The following is a 19,007-nucleotide window of genomic DNA, read 5'->3' as shown; positions in this document are numbered from 1 at the left end:
CCCCACTACATGTTACATTTTTACTCCAAGAGTATATACTGCGTTTGGAAATTTTAGGAAAAATGCTTAAATAATGCATTTCAATTAACTACACCCATGACATTTTAGTCGACTAAAATGTACTGGAGATTTTGGTCGACTAAAACAAGTCATATGACAAAAAGACTATGACGAAATTGAAATTTGACCTCAAAATAAACACTGATGTAAGTGTGTAACTGTGAAAGTGAGAGTTAAATTTGCCATTTCTCGAGGAACCCTAGTTGAGAGGCTACACTAGCCTTACTACTACCACTGAATAGGTGATATAGGGAAAATCAAGTTTCTCTTTTGTTCATTGACTGACACAGCTCCTGATCTTCATAAACATTGGGTTATACTGCCCTCTACAGGAGTAGGACACTAGGCAGAAAAAGAATCTGGCTACGCCTATGGGGAGTCCAAGGGGGTATACTTCCTCTCCCTGCTTTAGGTACTCAGTTTTTTCTGCTTAGTCAGGAGTAAGGACCTAGTTCCTTGCTGGGATCCTTTGTCCTGGCAAATTTTTTGGGATAAAAGTTTTCTCCTGTTTTTTTTTTTTTTTTTTTGTGAGATCTACAATCAACTGCTGGATTGGGCGATGGGCTGGATAATCCTAGATCCAGTGGTCACCCCAGTCTGGCCAGCGAGTGCGCGCACGCGCAGACCTCAGCTATGTGCTATGTCGGCTGCAACATAGGCCCACTGGACGGGGGCTGGCCTACAAGTTTATTGCCTCACGAGGTCACATACGACCGGGTCTTGGCCTGAGTCGCAGTGTTCCTCCTAGCCGACAGCCCCCCCATTTCGATGGCGAGGGAGGGGTTCTGTCTGGAGTGGTGCAAGCCTGGTTCCTGGTATGGGGAGTAGCTGTCCCCCTGGAGGGTTTTGGGGTCGACGTGGTCCCCTCCTTGAGACGGTTGGACCCCCCGGGTTCCCATCCTTCCCCTCAAGCACCTCCCTTTTCATCTGTCCCCCTACCCCCGCCCCTCTACTCATTCTGGGGCTGTGTGGGTGGTCTGGTCCACCTCCAAGGGTGGGGGCAGGGTGCTAACTGGTGATGGGGGCCAGGGGGGATGTGCCGCCGGCAACCAGATGATCGGCTGTGCAGGGGGGTTGTACCTGGTGGGGGCTCCTGCCAGGGCCCCCCCCCCTGTCCTGCCTGGGTCTGTCCTGAGGCCTAGGGATCCCTTCTGGGAGCCTCGTGGTGCTGCAGGGGGCTGCCATTTTGCTGTAGCCTGTGTGTTTCTATGCACGGTGGCCATGTTTGTGTAGTCCTGGAGTTCTTTGTGTCCCGGGTGGAGGTGGTTGATGGGCTAGCTAAAACCACCCCCTGCCTCATCTGTCTCATCAGATCCTGAACCTGATTTGGCCACAGCGGACGTGGGTCATCCTGCTGGATCTGCGACTACGCGCCCGGAATCCTCAGATAGTGAGGATGATTTATCCACATCTGCAACCGCACATGAAAAGGAGCTGGTGAAAGCACTGATTGTATCTGTGCGTGAGACCATAAAGATGGAGGACGTAGCTGCGACGGAGGCGCAGGTTTTCTTTGGAACTCACAAACCATCCAGAGCGTCAAAGGTGTTCCCTTTCCCCGCTTATTTTGACAGAATTATCGCTAAAGAGTGGGGGCGACCAATACGTCCCCTTGGGGTCCCTAAGCTATTTACTAGGCATTACCCCTGTGAGGAGTCCCTTATTAAGAGGTGGACTGTTCCACCGGTGGTGGACCCTCCGGTTTCCAGATTGAACAAGGCAACCATGATTCCGGTTGAAGAGTCCCCAGCCTTTAAGCATCCGGTTGACAGGAAGGTGGACGCTGTGGCCCACAATATGTACACTCTGGCTGGTTCGGCACTGAGGCTGGTATTCACCATTGCCCTGGTGTCGCAAACTCTGACTGAGTGGGCTAAGCTTTAAGGCCATGGCCTGGAGGGAGACTACCTCCCCCCTACCTTTGCTGAGCTGGCAGGCCAGCTGGTCCAGGGGCTGCATTTTATCTGTGATGCCTCTTTGGATGCGGCTCCCCTAGTGGCCCGGCTCTCTGTTTCGGCAGTGGTCCTTCGGCGTGTCTTTTGGCTTAAATGTTTGTCTGCGGATCAGACTTCTAAAAAAGGCCTTGACTGATCTCCCTTTTCAAGGGGATCACCTGTTTTGGGCTAGCCTGGATGACATCATTAAAGGTCTCACAGGGGGAAAGAGTACTTTTCTTCCGCAGGATACTAGGGGCAAGGAAACTTGTCGTAGACGTGGGCCTTCCTTCTCGGCTCATAAGAAACGTTTTTTTTTTTTTTTTTTGTCCCTCAGGGTCGACTGACAAGGGCTCAAAGCCTTTCAGGGCCTTTTCTGGAGGACCCAAACGAACCTGGTCTGGCAAGCCGAGAGCAGGCTTCTCCAGACCCATTGACAAGGCTCCTTCAGCATGAAGGTGCGCCCTCACCCATATTGGGGGTGGGGGGGACATCTTCGCTGGTGTCTGGACCCGTGGACTTCCCTGGTACAAGGCAAGTGGGTGCACAAAGTTATTCAGTCCGGCTACAAGATCGAGTTTCACTCTTGTCACCCGGCATGGTTCTTTACTTCCAATTTGCGCCTGTCGCTGGACTGCTTAAAGGGTCTGTTTGGGGCTGTACAAGAACTGTTACTTCAAGGGGTGATTGTCCCGGTTCCAACTTAGGAACGTTTTCAGGGTTTTTACTCAAACCTGTTCACAGTTCCCAGGAAAGAAGGCAAGGTGCGTCCAATCCTGGACCTCAAGGCGCTGAACTGCTTTGTGCGGATGAAGAAGTTCAGGATGGAGTCCATTCGCAGTGGTGGTGGCATCCCTGCATCAGGGGGATTTTCTTGCCTCTATCGACATCCGGGATGCTTACCTTCACATTCCAATATGTGGCGGTCACCAGCGCTTCCTCCGCTTTGCCTTGGGAGAGGAGTATTATCAATTTGTGGCATTACTCTTTGATAACCTGGAGATCAAAATACGAACTCTGCGGGAGTTCGGCTGGATTCTGAATTTTCAGAAGTCTGCTCTGGTTCCATAAACAAAGCTGGACTGTCTGGGCCTGATTCTGGACTCGGCCTTAGCAAGAGTGCTCCTTCCTCTGAACAAACTCCAGAAATTTCAGGCTGCCATTCATTTGCTGTCCAGCAGATAGTCATCCCCCCGAACTTGCATGCGGGTGCTGGGCCTGATGGTGTCTACCTTCCAGGCGGTTCCGTTTGCACAGTTCCATACGAGGTCCCTGCAAAGGGAGATTCTGGCCAAATGGGACAAGACTCTGCAGTCTCTGGACAATCTGATCCGGCTGAGACGGGGAACAAAGGAATCCCTGATAATGGTGCCTTCATTCTCCTGTGTATTGGCCAGTGGTCACCACGGATGTCTGGCTGGGGAGGTGCCCTTGGCAAGAATTCTACTCGGGGGATCTGGACACTGGAAGAGTCTAGACTACCGATCAATGTCTTGGAACTCCAAGCGGTCAGACTGTGCCTGGACCATTGGACGGATCGTCTTCAGGGATGTCCAGGGCGCATTCAATCGGACAATGCCAGTCGGGGTTTATGTCAATCACCAAGGGGGCAAAAAAAGTGTCCTGGTGGCTCTGGAGGTAGTCTGTATTCAAAAGTGGACAGAGTGGTTTGTTGCAGCCACCCTCCGCCGTATACCTTCCCGGGGTGGAAAACTGGCAAGTGGATTTCCTCAGGCTTTGGACCAAGGTGGAGTGGTCTCTTCATCCAGAGGTGTTTCATCAGTTGTATCTCCGGTTGGGCATCCCCGAGTGTCTCGGCTCAACAGAAACGTTCAGAGGTTTGTGGCTGGGTCACGGGATCCTCTGGCAGAGGCCACAGATGCGCTGGTAGCCCCGTGGGGTCAGTATCGTCTGATTTATGCCTTCCCTCCTCTCAAGCTTCTGCCAAGACTTCTATGCAGGATCGAGGCAGAAAGGAGTCCAGTCATTTTAGTGGCTCCGGACTGGCCTCGTCAGCCTTGGAACATCAATCTAGTGCGGCTGGTCGCCAACGTTCCTTAGAAGCTTCCTCTCTGGGAGGATCTGCTGTCCCAAGGGCCAGTCTTCCATCCTGCTTTACTGTTGATGGCTTTGACAGCTTGGCTGTTGAATGCCAGGTGCTGATGGATAGAGGTTTATCTGAGTTAGTGATTCCAATGCTGTTGAAAGCTTGGAAAACTACTTTTCGGAAGATCTTCCACCGTATGTGGAAGACGTACATTGCCTAGTGAGTCTCTTGGGGTTCAACCTCGCTCCTTCTCGGTGGCTCGGATTTTGACCTTCCTTCAACGGGGCGTTGAACAGAAATTTGCCTTGAGCATCATCAAGGGCCAGGTTTCGGCCTTTGCAGTCTTCTTCCAATGACCCTTGGCCACATACTCCCTGGCGCGTATCTTTCTTCAGGGTGTCCGACTTTTGGTTCCTCCAGTGCGGTCTCCGTTGCTACCTTGGGACCTCAGTTTGGTGCTTTCGGTCCTCCAGAAGCCTCCTTTTGAGAATCTTCGGGAGATTCCCTTGCTTATGCGGTCTCAGAAGGTGGCATTTATGGTGGCTATCACCTCTGCATACAGGGTGTCTGAATTGGTGGCGATTTCCTGTCATTCACCTTATTTGGTAATTCAGAGATAAGGTGGTTCTTCACCCCTGTGCATCGTTCCTCCCAAAGGTTGTCTCTGATTTTTCATTTGAACGAAGACATTGTGTTGCCTTCCCTGTGTCCCAGGCTGAAGCATCCAAAGGAAATTTTTATTGCGTGCCTTGGATTTGGTCCGGGCAATTACGGTGTACCTGGTAGCTACAGAGTCTTTTAGGAAGTCAGACTCACTATTTGTGCTCACAGGTGGGCCTCGGAAAGGGTTGTCCGCTTCCTCTGTGACCATTTTTAGACAGATGGTGATTTAAGCCTTTTCCATCAAGGTTCAGGGTCCTCCTTTCCTTGTTAAGGTGCACTCTACTTGGGCGCTCAGTGCCTCCTGGGCCTTCTGTCATCAGGCATCAGTGACGCAGATTTGCAAGGCGGCTTCCTGGTCGTCGGTGCACACTTGCACAAAGTTCTATAAAGTGGATGTGTTGGCATCTGCTTCTTTTGGCCGCAAGGTTTTACAGGCTGCTGTTTAGAGGACCTGGTTGTTTTGTTTGAGCTCCTGTTGCCTGGTTGGCTACGGTTTAGCCTGGGGAATTTTTTTGCTGTTCCCACCCCTTATGTTCCCACCCCTCATTAACACTGCTTTGGGACATCCCAATGGTTATGAATATCAGGAGCTGTGTCCACCAATAAACGAAAGAGAAATGGGATTTTTGACTTATCATAAAATCCATTTCTCTGATGTTCATTGAGAGACACAGCATCCACCCTTTGTGGAGTAATAATTACCCTGACACTGCTTGTAACAAAACTGAGTACCTATAGCAGTGAGAGGGAGTATACCCCCTGGGACTGCCAATAGGCGTAGCCAGATTATTTGTCTGCCTAGTGGTCTACTCCTGTAGGGGGCAGTATAACCCAATGGTTATGAAGATCCGGAGCTGTGTCTGTCAGTGAACATCAGAGAAATGGATTTTATGGTAAGCCAAAAAGCCCATGTTTTTAACCCAACTGTGTAGATACAAAAGTGGTCCTTTTTAATCTACCCAGAAGCAGCACCACTTGTTTTACGATGACATTAATTCCCAGAATTTGAAGGCAACTGCACAGAACAGTGGCATCTTTTTGAGAAGAAAGGGAAAATGAATATCTATTCTAAACTGTTAAAATGACTTAATATGCATGCATGTGCTTAACATGAAAAGTCATTTATAGTTTGGTCCACTTTTATTTATATAGTTGATGCCTTTGATCTGCAAAGTTTTTATTGTAGGTGGGAACGGTTTTGAAAAATACATGTGAAACATTTTCACCAAAGAAGAATAAAAAGAAACTACACTATTAACTGGAATAGTATATCAGTGCATCCATAAACAGAATGTCAATAAGAACAGTGAATAGACAATGATTTGTTATCCTTAGTCAGTGCCTGCTGATGTCATAGTTGGCACAGGCTGCCAGTGAGATGGCCTAGTAAATGCATTTGCACTGCTCCAGAGTCATCCCCTTGGCAGATTATTCCCCCATCACAATGAGAATCCTGATCAGAGTTAGATGAACTTGTTTAGAATAGAAGAGGAGATGGGTAATTAAAGGGATTTGGCAGGCAGGAAACAATCTATTCCATCACAGGCCAGCACTATGCAGAGTGGTTATTTCACTTGCTTCTATCCATGCCATCCATATGTGGTCATGCCTTTAGATAGTGTTGGTTATGTTTTCATAAAATTTTACAGTAATTATCAGCAATTATCAGTTGTCATTTTCTATTAAACTTGAAATTGTACTTATTTATATTTTCCCCAAAAAAAAAAAAAAAAAACTTATTTTTTTTTTTTCACCTAAAACATTTAACCATTTAAGGACGAGGCCTAATTCTGACACTTGTTTACCAGTTAAAATCCGTATTCTTTGCTAGAAAATTACTTAGAACCCACGAACAATATTATTCTTTTTTTTTTAGCAGACACCCTAGAGAATAAAAGGATCCTTGCAATATTTTGTCACACTGTATTTGCGCAGCGGTCTTACAAACGCAATTTTTTTGGAAAAAATACTTTTTTTAAATGAAAAAATAGGAACACAGTAAAGTTAGCCCAATTTTTTCGATAATGAAAGAGAATGTTACGCCGAGTAAATTGATATCGAACATGTCATGCTTCAACATTGCGCATGCTCGTGGAATGGTGACAAACATTGGTACTTCAAAATCTCCATAAGTGACATTTTAAAAATTTCTACAGGTTGCTGCAAGTTCAAAGTGACAGAGGGGGTCTAGGACTAGAATGATTGCTCTCGCTCTAACGATCGTGGCGATACCTCACATGTGTGGTTTGAACACTGTTTACGTATGTGGGCGCGATTTGCGTATGTGTTTGCTTATGCGCGCAAGCTCGGAGGGATGGGGCGCTTTAAATTATTATTTTTTTATTATGTTACCTTTTATTATATATGTTTACACTGTCCCTTAAAAATATAATTTTTTTGATCACTTTTATTCCTATTATCCCTTGTAATAGAAAAAAGGAAGGCAGCTCCTTTTTAATGTGAGATCTGGGGTCAAACATAATTTATATCTCACATCTACACTTAAAAGCAAAAAAAAAAATGGGCAGTTTAAGGCCGTTGGAAGGAAGCGATGTATGATGTCGCTCTGCTTCTCCATGGCCATACATCCAAGTGGGGGCCATCTTGCCCTCACTCGACTTCCTGCCCAGGACCTGAAAGGACCAGATCTTTTTCCCCACTGACGGCTCCGGTAAGCTGGGAAAATGACCAGGAAGCGACCGGGGGGTGCAGCCGGCCATGAAAGTAAATCTGCTTCTGGGACCACTTTCTTTTATGTGAAAGAGGATCGCCCGCCATGTACAAAAATTATTATATTATTTAAACATACCATCAAACCCCATATTTGGATGCAGTTTAACCACTTCCGAACCGCCCGTGTATTTACGTTGGTACTTTTGACGTTAAATTCCCAGGGTTATGGCATCAGATAGCTGGGGTTTGATGGTATGTTTAAATAATATAATAATTTTTATTAGGGATAAATGTTTAGGCCCCTATTACACTTGTGCGACCTGAAAGTCACGCATCTTTGACGTGACCTTGATGCAATGCCTGTGTAATCAAGTCAAAGTCAAACCAAAGTAGTGCAGGGACTACTGTGAAGTCACTGTGACTTGAAGTTGCACAGATATGAATGGTACTCACTGGAAATCATGGGGTACGACTTGTCATGCGACTTTGCAGTCCCAAGTTGCAGGATGGGTCGCATAAGAGTGAAAGGGTCCTTAATGCCTGAAAATGAATTCTTGGAGCACTGCAGGTTAGCTATAGAGAATATGATAGAGCTGCTTTATTTGAGGCACAGATCAATTGAAAAGTCAAGAAAAGGAGCATAAAGCTCCACCTAATGGCTAAAAAGCGAGTGGAGCTATACAGGTCCCCTGCATGTTAATGTCCTAATATGCTAGAATGCTTCTCATACTAGCACATTATGAAAGACTTGCTATAAAATGACCCTCCAGCAGCGCACTGTCACCGCTGTCAGGGCTTCTACCTTCACCTGATCTGTTCAGGTTTGAGGGCCCTGGCCATTTGAACGGCCAAGCCACGATGACGTCACTCCCGCTTATGCACAGGAGTAAGCCGTACATTCAGAGCAAAGTATGCATGCACCGGTGACATTGTCGGCTGCAAAACGTGAATATTGCCTAAACAGTGCACATTTAGGAGATAATAATTTTACTTACAGGTAAGTTTTATTAGAAGCTTACCTGTAGGCAAAAGTGACAAAGGTGGAGTTTACTACCACTTTAAGGCAACTGTCAAAAACAAAGAGAAACTTACTTTTTGGATTAAAGTGTAAGATATGTAGAGGTTACTGGTCAAACGTTGTACAGCTTTCAGTCCCCACAATGCCCAACATACATAGTTCACACCAACTTCTATTGCAGAGTCCTTCTACAGACTAACAATGCAACAAAAGTTATAGGCATTGCCGCAGACTATGCCAGTGAAATGCAAAGAACAGGAAGATCTGTTCTCTAGATGTGCCAACCCTTGGCTCTTCCATTCATATAGATTACTTTATTGCAGTGTATCAAGATAATCTAAATGTACCCTTGTAACCGTATAGTACAGGTATATAAATGTACACCTGAGCACAGTATAGTAGAATGATAGGAATGTACATCTGAGCACAGTATAGTAGAAGTATAAGAATGTACACCTGAATACCGTATAGTAGAAGTTTAGGAATGTACACCTGTAACACAGTATGGTAGAGATATAGAAATGTACACCCGGCGCACACTATAGTAAAGGTATAGAAATGTACACCTGAGCACAGTATAGAAGAAGTATGGAAATGTACACCTGAGCACAGTATAGTAGAGGTATGGAAATGTACACCTGAGCACAGTATAGTAGTGGTATGGAAATGTACACCTGAGCAAAGTATAGTAGAGGTATGGAAATGTACACCTGAGCACAGTATAGTAGAGGTATGGAAATGTACACCTGGGCACAGTATAGTAGAGGTATGGAAATGTACACCTGAGCACAGTATAGTAGAGGTATGGAAATGTACATCTGGGCACAGTATAGCAGAGGTATGGAAATGTACACCTGGGCACAGTATAGTAGAGGTATGGAAATGTACACCTGAGCACAGTATAGTAGAGGTATGGAAATGTACACCTGAGCACAGTATAGTAGAGGTGTAGAAATGTACACCTGAGCACAGTATAGTAGAGTAATGGAAATGTACACCTGAGTACAGTATAGTAGAGGTATGGAAATGTACACCTGAGCAAAGTATAGTAGAGGTATGGAAATGTACACCTGAGCACAGTATAGTAGAGGTATGGAAATGTACACCTGGGCACAGTATAGTAGAGGTATGGAAATGTACACCTGAGCACAGTATAGTAGAGGTATGGAAATGTACATCTGGGCACAGTATAGCAGAGGTATGGAAATGTACACCTGGGCACAGTATAGTAGAGGTATGGAAATGTACACCTGAGCACAGTATAGTAGAGGTATGGAAATGTACACCTGAGCACAGTATAGTAGAGGTGTAGAAATGTACACCTGAGCACAGTATAGTAGAGTAATGGAAATGTACACCTGAGTACAGTATAGTAGAGGTATGGAAATGAACACCTGAGCACAGTATAGTAGAGGTATGGAAATGTACACCTGAGCACAGTATAGTAGAGGTATAGAAATGTACACCTGAGCACAGTATAGTAGAGGTGTAGAAATGTACACCTGAGCACAGTATAGTAGAGGTGTAGAAATGTACACCTGAGCACAGTATATAGTAGAGGTATGGAAATGTACACCTGAGCACAGTATATAGTAGAGGTATGGAAATGTACACCTGAGTACAGTATAGTAGAGGTATGGAAATGTACACCTGAGTACAGTATAGTAGAGGTATGGAAAGGTACACTTGAGCACAGTATAGTAGAGGTACACCTGTATGCAGGGCTACTGATAGGGGGGTAGAGAAGGCTCTCCTTTACTTGGCCCCATAAGCTTAGCAGGGGGCCAAGGGGCAGAGAGTTATCTTTAAATTTCTTTGGGCCCATGCATAGTAATCCTATGGGCCCTGGCTGTCAGCTATGTTGCTGTCCAAATGTGTTTCTGTTGCTCCTTCATCCAGAGTGTAGGCACTCGAATACAGGAGATGTATTACTGGCCAGATCACCAAGTGAACACATAGAGGAAAATGCTGCCACCACATATAATGATGGCTAAGCTGCAATATATTACTTAGTTACATAGTTAGTCAGGTTGAAAAAAGACACAAGTCCATCTAGCTCAACCAATAAAAAAAAAATAAAAGAAAAAGAAAAAACGCAACCATACAATCCCATATACACAATCCTATACCCACAGTTGACCCAGAGGAAGGCAAAAAACCCTGCAAAGCATGATCCAATTTGCTAGAGCATGGGAAAAATATCCTTACTGATCCCCCGAGAGGCAATCGGATATTCCCTGGATCAACTTTACCTATAACTATTAGTACCCAGTTATATTATGTACGCCTAGGAAAGAATCCAGGTTTTTTTTTTTTTTTTTAAAGCAATCTATTGCGCTGGCCAGAACCACCTCTGGAGGGAGTCTTTTCCACATTTTCACATCTCTTACTGTAAAGAAGTCTTTCCGTATTTGGAGGCAAAATCTCTTTTCCTCTAGACGTTAAGAGTGCCCCCTTGTCCTCTGTGATGACCTTAAAGTGAATAACTCAACACCAAGTTCACTATATGGACCCCTTATGTATTTATACATGTTTTTCATATCCCCCCTAATCTCCTCTTCTCGGGAGGGAATAAATTCAGTTCCTTTAATCTTTCCTCATAGCTGAGCTCCTCCATGCCTCTTATCAGTTCGCCCTTCTCTGCAATATCTCCAGTTCCCCGATATCCTTTTTAAGAACTGGTGCCCAAAACTTAACTGCATATTCCAGATGAGGTCTTACTAATGATTTGTACAGGGGCAAAATGATCTTCCTTCCTTCCACATTAAACCTCATTTGCCACATAGTTCCCCAATGAAACAGTGCATTGAGGTTGGCTTGTAAGTTGGAGACATCCTGTAAGGAAGTTATTCTACTGCATAGCTTGGTGTCATCTGCAGACTGAAATGGTACTTTTAATGCCAGATCCTTTATCATTTAAATTATAATTGTTTTTTTTTATATAATATAATTATATTTTGTATTATTAATATAATTATTAATATATATTATTACATAATATTATTCTTATATTTATATTAAAAAGTAAGGGTCCCAACACTGAACCTTTTGAGTACACCACTGATAACCTCAGTATAGACCACATAGGTCATGTCGTGGGGCCCTAGCACCCAGTTTTGCAGCTGAAACATAGCGGGGCTTTGGGCTAAGGTTGTAAACTATGCATAGTGTACCTCTAAACCATGCACCCTATACACAGTACACCCTGTACGTAGCGCATTCCTTAACCCTGCACTCTTCCCTTTTTACATGCACTCTTGAACCCTGCCTTCTGTACGTAGAGCACTCCTGAAACCTGCACTATGTACGTAGCCCAACCCTGAACCCTACACTCTGTATGTAGCATAATTCTGAACTCTGTATGTCACACACTTCTGAACCCTGCACTCTGTATGTAGCGCACCCCAGATACAACCAGCCCTTTGAGGGCAACCACACTGCTGATGCCTCCCGTGATTAAATGAAGTTTGACACCCCTGCTATAGAGTGTTGAGTGACAGCTCAGCATCCCTGAACTCTGTACATAGGGCACCCCTGGAACTGCAAGCTTAGGGCATCCCAAATAAAACCGGCCCTTTTTTAGGGCAAACACATAGCTGATTCGGCCCACGATTAATTTGAGTTTGACACCCCTGCTTTAGACCATTCAGAGTAAGAATCGTTAAAATTAGATTTTTGGTTTTAGATTTAACGCCATTTTAGGTTTGCAGACTGTGCTTGCTGGCTGCCAACTTGTTCTGGATCTGTTACTCATGGTATTGAAGCCAGGGACAGCCAGGCACTTTGCATGTTTAAAAGGAGGTCACCAGTGGTCACCTACTTCTCGGCACATGTTTTCTGATATCTCTCTGTCAATACACTGTAATGCGGTCTGCGTGCAGTCTAATGATTTGTTGCCAAGGAGCCTTTTATTAAATTCATTTCCGTAGACCCAGGCATTAAGGACCTTTCATCTTTATCAACATATTATTTCTGCAGTATGTGAAGGTGTAGTAAGGAGGTGGTGATGTGATTTCCCCCCCCCCCCCCACTATGAGCCCCCTCCTTCAGGCTTATCTGTTGCTGGTAACGCCAGCCTATGCTGCTGTTATTGGATGCAGTCACTCACTGTTACATAATTTTGCTAATTCTCCCCCATCTGCTCTCCCTGCCTGCCTAACATCACAAGGAGATGCATGCTTGATCCGAGCAACACTGCTCTGCGTTTCCCCTCGGAGATGTGGCGTGTCCCTCTGTACAGTGATCAGCCAGCAAGGTACAGTTTCAATACACTTCTAAATATATGATCTATAGGCTACTGTATTGTATATTTCCAATCTTCCACAAGATATTTATATTGTAAGCTCTCATGAGCAGGGCTCTCCTCATTCTCTTGTCTTAAATTGTATTGTAACTGTAATGTTCCCCTTTTTTTTAAAGAGCTGCACAAACTTGTTGCCACATAAAGCTTATAATGATATAGACAGTGGTGATTGTTGACCATATACTGTGATGGCCAGCTGTAATTGCTCACCATTCTAGGTTTTCTGTAAATGAAACATAAATAATGAATTTAGGAAAACCTATACTAAAGAATTGAGGCTCCCCTATTTCTGCTTCTTAAATTGCTAGTTTTCAGGCTGTCATGCTGATCTGATAAAGACCTTTAGGTCAGATATGTTTTTATGGATTGTAATAAAGGGTGATGTTTTATCTTGCGTAAATATTCATATCCTCTTGCAAGTTTAATGCTCATCTGTCAACTTCAGTCCTCAGCTTGCTTTATGCTTTGTCTTGCTCAGTGATGGGTACTGAAGCCAGACATTGCCAATCAGCTGGCGGTCTCTTAGGTTCAGCAATAGCAACCCTCATATTCTCTCATTACATTTTTACTTTAAAGCCCAATTGTAGGGAAAAATGAAATTTAAATGGTGCATTGTGCATCATGTACCTTACGTTTAGGTCTTGATTCCAAACGCCTCTTCTCTAGCCATACCACAGTGTAATGGATCACAGTCATGGTTTCATTTATAAGCCAAGCTAATTTCCTGCCCTGGGTAGCAGGGCTCTTTATCTTCTTGAGCACTCCCCACCCATGTGAGTTCTCCTGCCTCCAAAGCCTGTGTGAGAGGATGTGTCGCCTTCACCATAAGGAGGTGTTTCTTAGTTTGTAAGGCTGAATAAAGTCACTAGTCTATCCAGTTCAACGTGTGTATCGATAATCATTTCCCATATCCTCATATATTGTGTTCACTAAGAAGCACATCCAAGTCTTTAAAAACTATCAATACTTTCTACTGACACCACCAATTGTGGAAGATAGTTCCACATCCTTATTGCACTGAAAGTTAAAAACCTCCTATGCAGCTTAAGGTTCTCCTCCAATCTCATTGAGTGGCCCTATGCCTTCTTGCACTTGCTGAGACCAAATAGTTTTCTATCTACACTGGGATCACCATTGAGATATTTGTATAGTGCTATCATCGCTCCTCTCAAGCGTGTCTTCTCCAGGGAGAATACATTGTGCTTGTAGTTGTTCCTCATAATTAAGGTCCTCCAGTCCCGATATTAGTTTAGTTGTCCTCCTCTGGATTTTCTAGCTCCAGCACATCCTTCCTGAGGATTGGTGACCAGAACTGGACGGAATACGGGAGATGTGGCCTTTATAAAGTGGCAGGAATATAATTTTATCTCTGGCGTAAATTCCCTTTTTAATGCATGTTAATAGTCTACTTCCTGCAGCTTGGCGTTGCATGCTATTGCTCAGTCTGTCTTCTACTAGGACCCCCAGATCTTTCTCCATTCTGTATTCCCCCAGTAGTTCTCCCCCTAGTTAAACACTTGCGTTTATTTTTTTAACACCTAAGTGCATTACCCTAAATTTTTCAATATTAAACATAGTGTCATCTTTCACTCATAACCTCACAGAATCTAAATGACTGTGAGATGACCAGACACACCTGCACCACACAATCTCTCTAAAGTATTGTCTAAAGTGGTTCTAAAGACTGAAGGTTTTTTTACCTTCATGCATTCTATACATACAGTAACAAACCTTCAGTATGCAGCTTCCCCCGCAGCCCCTCCTAATACTTACCTTAGCCCGATCACAATACAGCGATATGCACAAGAGCAGCCACTCTCCCGGGCCTCTGCCTTCTCATTGACTGAGAGAACAGCCAGTGAGGAGGGCGCGGGGGTGGGCTGAGCCCTTTTATGTGTGTCTTATGGTCACACAGAATAGGGCTCGGGAGCGAGCACACACGAGCGGCTTGCTATGGGGGCAGTAGGAGAAGAGGGGGAACCAGGAGCATCGGCAGGGGACCCGCAAAAAGGAGGATTATGGCCGCTCTGTGCAAGACCACTGCATAGAGCAGGTAAGTAGAACATGTTTGTTCTATATATAAAAAGAAAAAAGTATATTTTTAATATCCCGTTACCTTTCCCAAGGCGTGTGCACCCCGTAAGACTCGGTGGTGAGAGGAACAGGTGTTTACCGTTCCTACTCTTCCCCCCCCCCCCCCCCCCCCATTTTTTTTTTCTGCCTGTTTGCTTTTGCCTTGTCCCCTAGTCTGCTCTGCTCTATTTAAATTTTTACGTGTGCAGAGGATTATACATATGCTGTATGTGGTGGTCGCTTTTTTGCATCTTGCACTGCTACAATGGGCCCAGCGAATAGACATTCGCATATTTCTCTCCATGGTTGTATGCCTTTCTGTTATTGTGCCATTGTTCCTGGTACTAGGTCTTTTCCACTAAGACCCCGACTGGGTCTTTTGTATGAATACCCTTAGTACTTTGATATATTGAAAATAAAAAGATTTGGAAAAAAAAAAAAAAAGATTAATTTGCTTTACCAAGTAGAAATTGTCTCCAAAATTGCAGCCTGATCTTGATGACTGACATAGCATTTTACAGAGTACGTGGAATCATTTACAATGATATCTTCACCTTAAAACCCAACTTCCAATACAATCTGGGGAATACAATTAAGTCCTAACCATTATTTTTTGATGGTAGTTTCTTTAATTACCAGAGTCAAATTCAGATAAGCATGCGCAGCAGTGGTTGATAACATTACAGTTGCCTTGCATCTACTTTTTTTAAGGAAGTTCATGCCTTGTACTTTGCCAGCACTGTCCTCATTAGCCTCAATGTTCTTTGATGGAGCACGGGTTCTTTTCAGTGTTTAATGGCACCCAGCATCAGTCCACTAACTTTTTGTGAACCCAGGGCATCAAGAATGTGCCCCCCTAGTATTATGTATTCATGAAGCCACTCTTGACCCATGGGATCATTCTGAAAATAGCAACATGCAGTTGGGCAGAGCACACCATGAATAATGTATGAAGATTTTTAAAAAGAAAAGGGGGCAGGAATTGGGAAGGGAAAGGAGAAATGGAGATGGATTTTAAACATGTTTGTTTGTACCTTTTCAAAATCTTTACTCTATATTATGCCCAGCTTTCAGTGATCTTGAAAAATTTGCTAAAACTTCTGGCTGTGAATAGTTCAATACAACCAAAGCTGTTGGTGGCCTGTGAACAGGTGTTTCCTTTGCTGTGTATCTGTGGTATAACGGAATAAACAAGGACAGGTGTTCGAACCAGTGGCAGTATGCTCAAAGTATATCTAGAATCAAAACTTTTTTTTTTTTTTGTGTAGTAACCCATCGGGTAGCCATGCTTTTATTTGTCCTGGTGACTGTGCGAAGACTAATCTGCCCAAAAACTCCCTTTTGGCATTTCTTCCTTTTTTTTTTTTTTTATTTACCAAAGTCATAGCTTTCACTTTCTCTAATAACATCAGCATTGCAATACCAATACAAACAATATTTGTTTTTGACAATCCAATATAAGCCTACTTGAAAAAAAATCTCCTTTCGTGTTATGCCTATCTGCTGGCTGTGGCCATCTTTCCACAACTTCCTGGATTCCCTGCATGCTTTGCAGTCTCTCCTCTTCTGTTTACATTCATTTTCTAAAGCCTACATATCCCATGGTACCTTGCTGCCTGCAAGCAGTGATTCTTGTACTGACTCAGCCTCTGTTGTTCAGAAGGCAGGCTCTGTCAAATGTGTGACACAGCAGTGCCTAGTTACTGGCCATAGTGAATTTGTCAGAGAATTCAAGGCTATAAATGTGTGGGGATCTTCACAAAGTAAGTTTACAAAATTCAAGATAATTTAGAATAATGGGAGTAGTCTAGAAATAATTGAAATGTGATGTGAGAATGAATTAATAATTTCACATTTGACCATAGATATGCTTTAAAGATGATTCTTGATTGGTTGCTGTGGGTTAATGTACTTTGCACATGATCAACACACGCTCCAATGGAAATCCCCTTTTGAATAAAGCAACATTTTCTGACAAATGTTTAAGTTGTTGGAATTGGTCAAAAGTACCATTCATGGACATATTCATATCAATAAGAAGGGGAAAATTGTTTTTGTTGGAAAAGGAGAGGAGAGGACATAGGGGGTGGGACAGTGGGATGACTGGCCATAATTGAGTAGGATTAAGGTGGATGGACATTTTTTTTTTTATCCTTGCATTAGATGCTAGGAAAATAACTTGGTGAGTGCTACCGTGAAACCGGAATTGAAAGCACACGTTAAAAGCGAATGCAAATATTAATGTAAATTCTGCAAAGCTTTTTAGTGTCAGGTAAATGTGATGGATACCTCTCCATACCGTCTTCTATTTTTAAGGTGGTTCTGTCATTTTAGTAAATTATTTTACTGGAATAGTATATGCACTGGTTTACATATAAATCTTGGAACTCTGGTCATATCTTTCTGCTTTAGGTAAAATGTGGAAACATTTCAGATAGGTGTGCGGTCACTTTTCCTTGTCTTTTTTTTTTTTTTTTTTTCTCCCTTTTTTTTTTTTTTTTTATTCTCACCGGTTGTTTTTTTTTTTTTTTTTTTTTTTGTTTTTTCATTACCACACTGCTCGACCTCCTGTAAATCTGATCACCACAAAGACTGCTAATTTGTGTTTATAATTTTATTAAAGTTGCTTAAATATCGGTCATGTCTCTTTAAAGTGTTTTATCTAGACAAATGTACCCCCCCCCCAGCATCAGGGGGTAAATCAGATCAGGTTTTGGTCTTAAAACACTTAGCTGGTACATTTGCAGGACAATTTGTTCTGTTGAAAAGCAGGCTTAGTGGCTGGATCACCAGATGAAAGTAAAGGAAAGCAAGCCTAAAAAACAAATTCAGCCATCAAATCTAAGAATCGGTAAGCTGGAAATCCTGTAAGATAAATTTGATGGCTGCAGGGCACTGGAACTAGTAGACCCTACCTATAACTGAAATATACATGTTGAGTTGTTTGTCCTAATGGATACAATTTGTGCCTGCTGGTACCCTGGAATTCTTCTTTAACTGATTATATAGCACAGCTTTATTGAAGTTTCTAAACTTTCTGTGAAAATGCTTGCTGAGGATTCAGTTTCTACCAGCACTATTTCCTATCTAGAGATTGCTCTTATAACTAGGGAAAGGAGTATTTACACACTGGGCATTGATTGACCTCAATTATTTCTTGGCCAATAAGTGGTGTATGAGGAGCCTCTAATATGGCTATGTTGTAAGCAGTAGAGAATCTAAAGGACCCCTCCACTAGTTCATTCTTTATAAAAAAAAAAATATTTGTAATATAAAAAATGTAAATCTGCCTTTAAAACTGGTAGGGTATAGTTAAAAAACTGACCTCTGTATTTTCCATAATATACGGTGGTCCTAAAAAAATGTTTACATCCAGGCATGTGTATGGTTGCGCTTATGTGTTTTTTTTTGCATACTTTTCTTGCATGTGCTTCGCTAAGAGAGATCACATCACATTATATGTTTTACATGTCATTACATTTATTTCAGTGGACCCTTAAAATGCCCTAGCATGCATTTATCATATGTAGTAGATAAGAACTGGGCTTTAGTGCACTTGTAATAACATAGTTGAGTACTCAATCACTGTTCATAAGGAGGAAAACATGGTCGTGTCATTCCATAGGAATTACAAATAAGACCACTAGATTCGTGTTTGGTCTCCAGCATTCAGTGTTGCTTTGCGTGAGGCACAGATTTTCAGAGCTGATAGCATTCTGTGTTCAGGTTTTTATTGCTCAAAGGCCTAATCCATGTGTGGGCTGCTTAATGGATTCCAGGTGTAACCTAGCTGTGTCCATTATCTGTCACCTGAGCATAGTCCTATGTCTTCCCCTCCCATAGACCAAAGGTCATCTGAAAGACCTTCTGTTCAGACAGATTCCTAAAACCTGTAGGCTTTAGCACCCTGTTACCTCTGGCTAAACAAACTTGGCATAGCTTCCACACAAAATACAAATGAAAAAAAAAAGGGTTTGATCAGTTATGTATTCGGACAAGTTGGACAAGTTCTTGGGTTGTCCTAATATGAATTTTATTTTGTTATTATGTAGGCATTTTAAGGTCTTCTATACTGTGCCTGATGTCTGCAAACATTAGCTGGTTGGATCATTGCTTGACTTTGCTAATGTCTCTGAGCACTCCTTCCATTCACTAATTTTGGAGCGTGTAAAAACATTTCTCATAAACAGTGTTGTTGCAATTGGTGGATTTGAGTTGGGGGTGTTCTTGGTGTTT

The 19,007-nt window shown here is 43.2% G+C and overlaps 1 protein-coding gene across 2 annotated transcripts in view; it reads left to right on the top strand.

Moving 5' to 3' along the window:
* The window catches only part of CSRNP2 (cysteine and serine rich nuclear protein 2), a 71,584-nt gene that overhangs the window by 21,897 nt on the left and 30,680 nt on the right, over positions 1-19,007 (top strand). Inside the window, exon 1 of one of the 2 annotated variants that reach the window (XM_082246602.1) lies at positions 12,545-12,650. The exons of the other annotated variant lie outside the window; for it this stretch is intronic. The gene's annotated coding sequence lies outside the window, so the exon portion shown is untranslated. Of the gene's footprint in view, positions 1-12,544; positions 12,651-19,007 lie in introns of those variants that run through there. 2 annotated transcript variants of the gene reach the window in all.

Source organism: Pelophylax lessonae (assembly GCF_965119305.1).
Source record: "Pelophylax lessonae genome assembly, chromosome: 2".
Lineage (NCBI taxonomy): Eukaryota > Metazoa > Chordata > Amphibia > Anura > Ranidae > Pelophylax > Pelophylax lessonae.
Note: the sequence above shows the minus strand (reverse complement) of the source record. Positions and strands in the feature narration are given on the sequence as shown.